This window comes from Pteropus vampyrus, unplaced genomic scaffold, assembly GCF_000151845.1.
Source record: "Pteropus vampyrus isolate Shadow unplaced genomic scaffold, Pvam_2.0 Scaffold41, whole genome shotgun sequence".
NCBI classification, from domain to species: Eukaryota; Metazoa; Chordata; class Mammalia; order Chiroptera; family Pteropodidae; genus Pteropus; species Pteropus vampyrus.
Genome location: NW_011888822.1, coordinates 2,358,036 through 2,364,787, shown reverse-complemented (window position 1 = coordinate 2,364,787; position 6,752 = coordinate 2,358,036). Strand labels below are relative to the sequence as shown.

General features: G+C 37.5%; 1 protein-coding gene and 1 pseudogene across 1 annotated transcript in view; one reads left to right on the top strand and one right to left on the bottom strand.

Moving 5' to 3' along the window:
- PTPRG (protein tyrosine phosphatase, receptor type G) overlaps positions 1-6,752 on the bottom strand; it is a 650,284-nt gene that overhangs the window by 454,099 nt on the left and 189,433 nt on the right. The window lies entirely within an intron of this gene.
- On the top strand, positions 6,616-6,732 carry LOC111738669 (annotated as a pseudogene).

The following is a 6,752-nucleotide window of genomic DNA, read 5'->3' as shown; positions in this document are numbered from 1 at the left end:
AATATATAAAATTCTACAGTATAACACTAAACAATAGCCTTAATTATAACGATAGTTCATATTTACTCACAAGCCCCGCATCTGTACTTGTCATTTAACTTCTCAACACTTCGAATGTAGATATCATTCCCATTTACTTTTTACAGATTAAAAAAAAAAAAAAAATGAAACAAAGATTTAGTGAATGGTAAGTCTTCTTCACCTCCTCAGCCTGTGCTCTTAAGGCCCACCTCACAAACAAATGTAATTCAGAGGATAAATGGTGAGCAATGGACTCAGACCACCAAGGCTGAAATCTCAGCTCCGCTACTTATTAGTTGTGTAACCTAGAAAAGCTAATTAACCATTCTCAGCCTCAGTTCCCTCATCTGTAAAATGGGATCATCATAGGGATTAACATACAAGCTGAAGGACTGAATGAGACACTTGGCACGGTGTCAGGAATATATTAGGTACACAATGAATGTTGGTCACTGATACTACTCAAACCACTACTACTGCTAGGAGTGATGACACATTTCTAGTTGACTTTGCAACATCAACAACTTATTATTCATTTATTTCAGCCATTTATATTATGACCAGTGAGTCTAAATACCATCGATTAACACAACATCAACGAGATATTAGAGTATTAAAACACAGCCAATTCATTTCTCATCCCCATAGGAAATCCTGAGTCCATCACCAGGTAAGGTCCCACTCATTGTTACACACCAATTCAAAAAATAAAAATACCAGTTTTTAGATACACTCCAGATGCCACAAAAATCTTCCTTATAACCTGATGAATTTAACTCACTTTTTAGAGTGCACAACCTGTAGATTATGGTTAAAATGCACAAGGGGAACACTCCATGTTTTAAATACTTTTGCATATTCAACTTGCAGGCAGCAATCTGCTCTGGTATAAGCAAAGCATGCTATCACTGACGTCTTACATTTCAATTTTCCTTACACCCAAACAACAAAATATTTAAACAGTTAACATCTGTTCAAAGACCTAAGAGACGAAAGGCATAGGCGGTATGTTGACTATGGAAAAAGTCAAATTACATAGGGGCCAGATTTTTGAAAGCCTGACCTATTGTGTCAGAAAAGGAGAGCCAAATGCCAGGAAATGTATGGAGAGAAAACTGAAACCATAAACCGTCTGAGAAAATTTAAATGAACAGATGGCAACAGGAAAATAAAGACAAGGAGAATTTTAAAAATAATAGTAAATCTAACACATTCTTTTTTAAAAAAGTAAAGATACCCCAAATACAAGTCCATACTAATTAGTCATAATAAATTTTATTCTGATGAAAAAAAAGTAAAATGGGGGAAGGGAGAAAAACTGGGGAAAGTAGTGAAAAATAAAGGATTTAGATAAAAGCATTTATCCAAAATCATCTTCTGTGTTCATATAGTCTTGAGGCACTTGGGCAAATTAAACACAACAGTGAGCCTTCAGCATTGAGCAGACAGACCAAAACTGCATCGCTATCCACTTTCAGGGATGTCACCTCCTCCGTGGAAATCAGTTTACCCCAACAAGATATCTGGTGTAAACAACTTCAACATGCCATGGAAAAACATCAGTGTGCTATAATTAAATAATCAAAAGATGTTTATTTCTGTATGGCAGTAAGAAATACAGGGCAGATAATCTGAAGTTTCTTTTTTACAACCTAGCCAAACCTGGAATTAATCTCCATAATTTCAGCTCAAAGGAAAGTAGCAGGGTAGAGAGTCCATAGTGAAGACAAGTAGACAGCACCCAAAAGAGTGTACATGAACTCCTGTCAATCACAGGTTAAGGCTGATAACAATAGATTTTTAAAATAATAATAGTAGTTCATTTTCTTAATTGTGCTGATAAGCTTCTTTTTTTTTAATCAGCAACTTTTTGGGTCCCTCATCCCAGTATATTCCTTGGGTATCTTTTGATTGAAAGGGACATAAATCTAAATGAATAAAGAAGGGAAAGAAAGAATTAAATGACTTAAATGATTGGAAAGTATAAGGCCTGAGGCTTCAGGTTCAGCTAGTTCCAGGGGCTACTGAGGTATCCTCATATCTCCAATCCTCTTTCTAATTTTCAGTCCAACAAGTTGCCCTGGTAAGGCCCAAACTGCAATATGCTCTCCTTCGAAGGAGAAACACATCAAAAAGAAGAGAAACTCTATTGATGAGGGGTCCACCTGGCAACCTAAAGGAAGACACTCCTTAGTCTTGTTTGGGACAAGCGACCAGTCCTGAAACCAACGTGGCTAGGTACTCTGACAAGCCTGGTGAAAAAGAGCAGGCTAGGTAAGTTAGCCCACCCCTATCCTGATCACTGCGATGAATAGCCCTACCAAACTGCGTAGAGTCAGGATGAAGGATTGAAAGGGGATCTGGGGAAGGGATGGGTAGAACCAAGAGAGACAACTCTTGTGATGATTCCAATACTCATGACCACTTGTTCTCAGAGGCCTTTCCTCCACTTGCCTATATTTCTTGTGCCACCCTGAAATCCTCTCTTTCAGTTTTCTATTTAACAAATAAATGGTAAGCTGTGGGCTGGGAGAAGGGAAAAAAAAAAAGTTTCATAGGAAAAAAAAAAGGTTCAGGAAAATGTAAAAAGCACACTTGATATTTGAACCCAAATTCCTGAATTCATTGGTTGGAAGGGGCCAAGAACTGAGAGAAATGTCACAGGGCGAAGTGAAGCCATAAAGACTTGTGTGTTGAGGAAGGGGGTGCTTGCCACAGCCCCCTTCGGTGATGCTACAGCAACTGTAAAACTACAGACCCTTTCACCCTCCCCTGCCCCCCCAAAAAAAAACCTGTTCTCTGAGGTCACAGCAAACCCAGGAGATGAGCTCCAATAACTGAGGGATTCCAGCCTCTATAAAATCAGGATCCCACTTATTATTCATGAAGATGCATATGTACCTTTCTGCTTTCCTCTTCTCTTAAAGCTCTGCAAATCGTTAACAAAACCAAAAAGTGAGAAGAGATAAGAATAACTTCATTAATAAATAATTACTTCGGAACAAGAGACTATCTTAAGTGTCAGGAATATATTAGGTACACAATGAATGTTGGTCACTGATACTACTCAAACCACTACTACTGCTAGGAGTGATGACACATTCCTAGTTGACTTTGCAACAACAACAACTTATTATTCATTTATTTCAGCCATTTATATTATGACCAGTGAATCTAAATACCATCGATTAACACAACATCAACCAGATATTAGAGTATTAAAACACAGCCAATTCATTTCTCATCCCCATAGGAAATCCTGAGTCCATCACCAGGTAAGGTCCCACTCATTGTTACACACCAATTCAAAAAATAAAAATACCAGTTTTTAGATACACTCCAGATGCCACAAAAATCTTCCTTATAACCTGATGAATTTAACTCACTTTTTAGAGTGCACAACCTGTAGATTATGGTTAAAATGCACAAGGGGAACACTCCATGTTTTAAATACTTTTGCATATTCAACTTGCAGGCAGCAATCTGCTCTGGTATAAGCAAAGCATGCTATCACTGACGTCTTACATTTCAATTTTCCTTACACCCAAACAACAAAATATTTAAACAGTTAACATCTGTTCAAAGACCTAAGAGACGAAAGGCATAGGCGGTATGTTGACTATGGAAAAAGTCAAATTACATAGGGGCCAGATTTTTGAAAGCCTGACCTATTGTGTCAGAAAAGGAGAGCCAAATGCCAGGAAATGTATGGAGAGAAAACTGAAACCATAAACCGTCTGAGAAAATTTAAATGAACAGATGGCAACAGGAAAATAAAGACAAGGAGAATTTTAAAAATAATAGTAAATCTAACACATTCTTTTTTAAAAAAGTAAAGATACCCCAAATACAAGTCCATACTAATTAGTCATAATAAATTTTATTCTGATGAAAAAAAAGTAAAATGGGGGAAGGGAGAAAAACTGGGGAAAGTAGTGAAAAATAAAGGATTTAGATAAAAGCATTTATCCAAAATCATCTTCTGTGTTCATATAGTCTTGAGGCACTTGGGCAAATTAAACACAACAGTGAGCCTTCAGCATTGAGCAGACAGACCAAAACTGCATCGCTATCCACTTTCAGGGATGTCACCTCCTCCGTGGAAATCAGTTTACCCCAACAAGATATCTGGTGTAAACAACTTCAACATGCCATGGAAAAACATCAGTGTGCTATAATTAAATAATCAAAAGATGTTTATTTCTGTATGGCAGTAAGAAATACAGAGCAGATAATGGTTTCTTTTTTACAACCTAGCCAAACCTGGAATTAATCTCCATACTTTCAGCTCAAAGGAAAGTAGCAGGGTAGAGAGTCCACAGTGAAGACAAGTAGACAGCATCCAGAAGACTGTACGTGAACTCCTGTCAATCACAGGTTAAGGCTGATAACAATAGATTTTTTAAATAATAATAGTAGTTCATTTTCTTAATTGTGCTGATAAGCTTCTTTTTTTTTTAATCAGCAACTTTTTGGGTCCCTCATCCCAGTATATTCCTTGGGTATCTTTTGATTGAAAGGGACATAAATCTAAATGAATAAAGAAGAGAAAGAAAGAATTAAAAATGACTTAAATGATTGGAAAGTATAAGGCCTGAGGCTTCAGGTTCAGCTAGTTCCAGGGGCTACTGAGGTATCCTCATATCTCCAATCCTCTTTCTAATTTTCAGTCCAACAAGTTGCCCTGGTAAGGCCCAAACTGCAATATGCTCTCCTTCGAAGGAGAAACACATCAAAAAGAAGAGAAACTCTATTGATGAGGGGTCCACCTGGCAACCTAAAGGAAGACACTCCTTAGTCTTGTTTGGGACAAGCGACCAGTCCTGAAACCAACGTGGCTAGGTACTCTGACAAGCCTGGTGAAAAAGAGCAGGCTAGGTAAGTTAGCCCACCCCTATCCTGATCACTGCGATGAATAGCCCTACCAAACTGCGTAGAGTCAGGATGAAGGATTGAAAGGGGATCTGGGGAAGGGATGGGTAGAACCAAGAGAGACAACTCTTGTGATGATTCCAATACTCATGACCACTTGTTCTCAGAGGCCTTTCCTCCACTTGCCTATATTTCTTGTGCCACCCTGAAATCCTCTCTTTCAGTTTTCTATTTAACAAATAAATGGTAAGCTGTGGGCTGGGAGAAGGGAAAAAAAAAAAGTTTCATAGGAAAAAAAAAAGGTTCAGGAAAATGTAAAAAGCACACTTGATATTTGAACCCAAATTCCTGAATTCATTGGTTGGAAGGGGCCAAGAACTGAGAGAAATGTCACAGGGCGAAGTGAAGCCATAAAGACTTGTGTGTTGAGGAAGGGGGTGCTTGCCACAGCCCCCTTCGGTGATGCTACAGCAACTGTAAAACTACAGACCCTTTCACCCTCCCCTGCCCCCCCCCCAAAAAAACCTGTTCTCTGAGGTCACAGCAAACCCAGGAGATGAGCTCCAATAACTGAGGGATTCCAGCCTCTATAAAATCAGGATCCCACTTATTATTCATGAAGATGCATATGTACCTTTCTGCTTTCCTCTTCTCTTAAAGCTCTGCAAATCGTTAACAAAACCAAAAAGTGAGAAGAGATAAGAATAACTTCATTAATAAATAATTACTTCTGAACAAGAGACTATCTTAAACAATGTTCCAACTAGCACAAAGACTTTTAGTTTATAGAATAATTATTGAATAAGAATTACAGATAAATTTATTATAAATATAGCAGTCTTGGGCACCTGAAACTGTTATAGATGACTTCCCAATCTCTGCCTCAAGCAAATTATCTACATAATAGGATCATTTTAGTTCCTCAAGTTACTCAGTGACTGTTAAAGGCTGGAACAACGTGTCTCAATCTTTACACTAGGAAATAATTTCCCAGCCTCTATGGGAGCAAGCCTGAATTACAAATCTAAGAAACAAGATATTCTAAGTATCCTCGGTAAATGCTGACTTTGTTTGTCCTGCCGTGAGAAATGGTGGTCTCTGGCTTCCCAAAACTATCCTCAAGGCTTCATACCATATAGCTCAGTATTAATTATATATAAAGATATATAGAAAAGTAAAATCGAATAATAAAAATTACATCATATGTCTTCCTGTTTCATAAATAATTCGGCAACATGGCAACAACTCATTGCATTGCTGTTGTTTTAAACTGAGGACCCATGTCTCATCTGAAGATAATAAGAGGGGAAAAGAGGTGCTGATTTATCATTCATCTCAACCAAGAATTACTTTGGTAATAAACAACATCAAAAGATCAGATTTTACATATACTTTATCTTACTGATATACAAAGACTTAACAAATCAATCACTATACTTACTTATGGCAGAGATGAATGACTTATTCAGATATATCTACCTAGATAAAATAATAAAATCATGATGTGAATAATTAAATTTCAGGAAAAAAATTACAAAAGAAAAAATCAGAGAGGCCAAAGAATTTTAGAAATGGAAGGAATTCTGAGACTAAGAAGTTGCTTCTGTGAAGCTGTCAAACCAATGGCAAAGGAAGTAGCGATAAGGGTTCTGCTGTAGCACTTCATCACTTATACATGTAATGAAAGTATATATTCATGACCTTATAAAATAATATTTTTTTGTCTACGGCCACGTTACCCTGAACAAGCCCGATCCCGTCTGATCTCGGAAGCTAAGCAGGGTCAGACCTGGTCAGTACTTGGATGGGAGACTACCTAGAGACCAGGTGCTGTAGGTGTAAAAAATAAAAAAAATAAG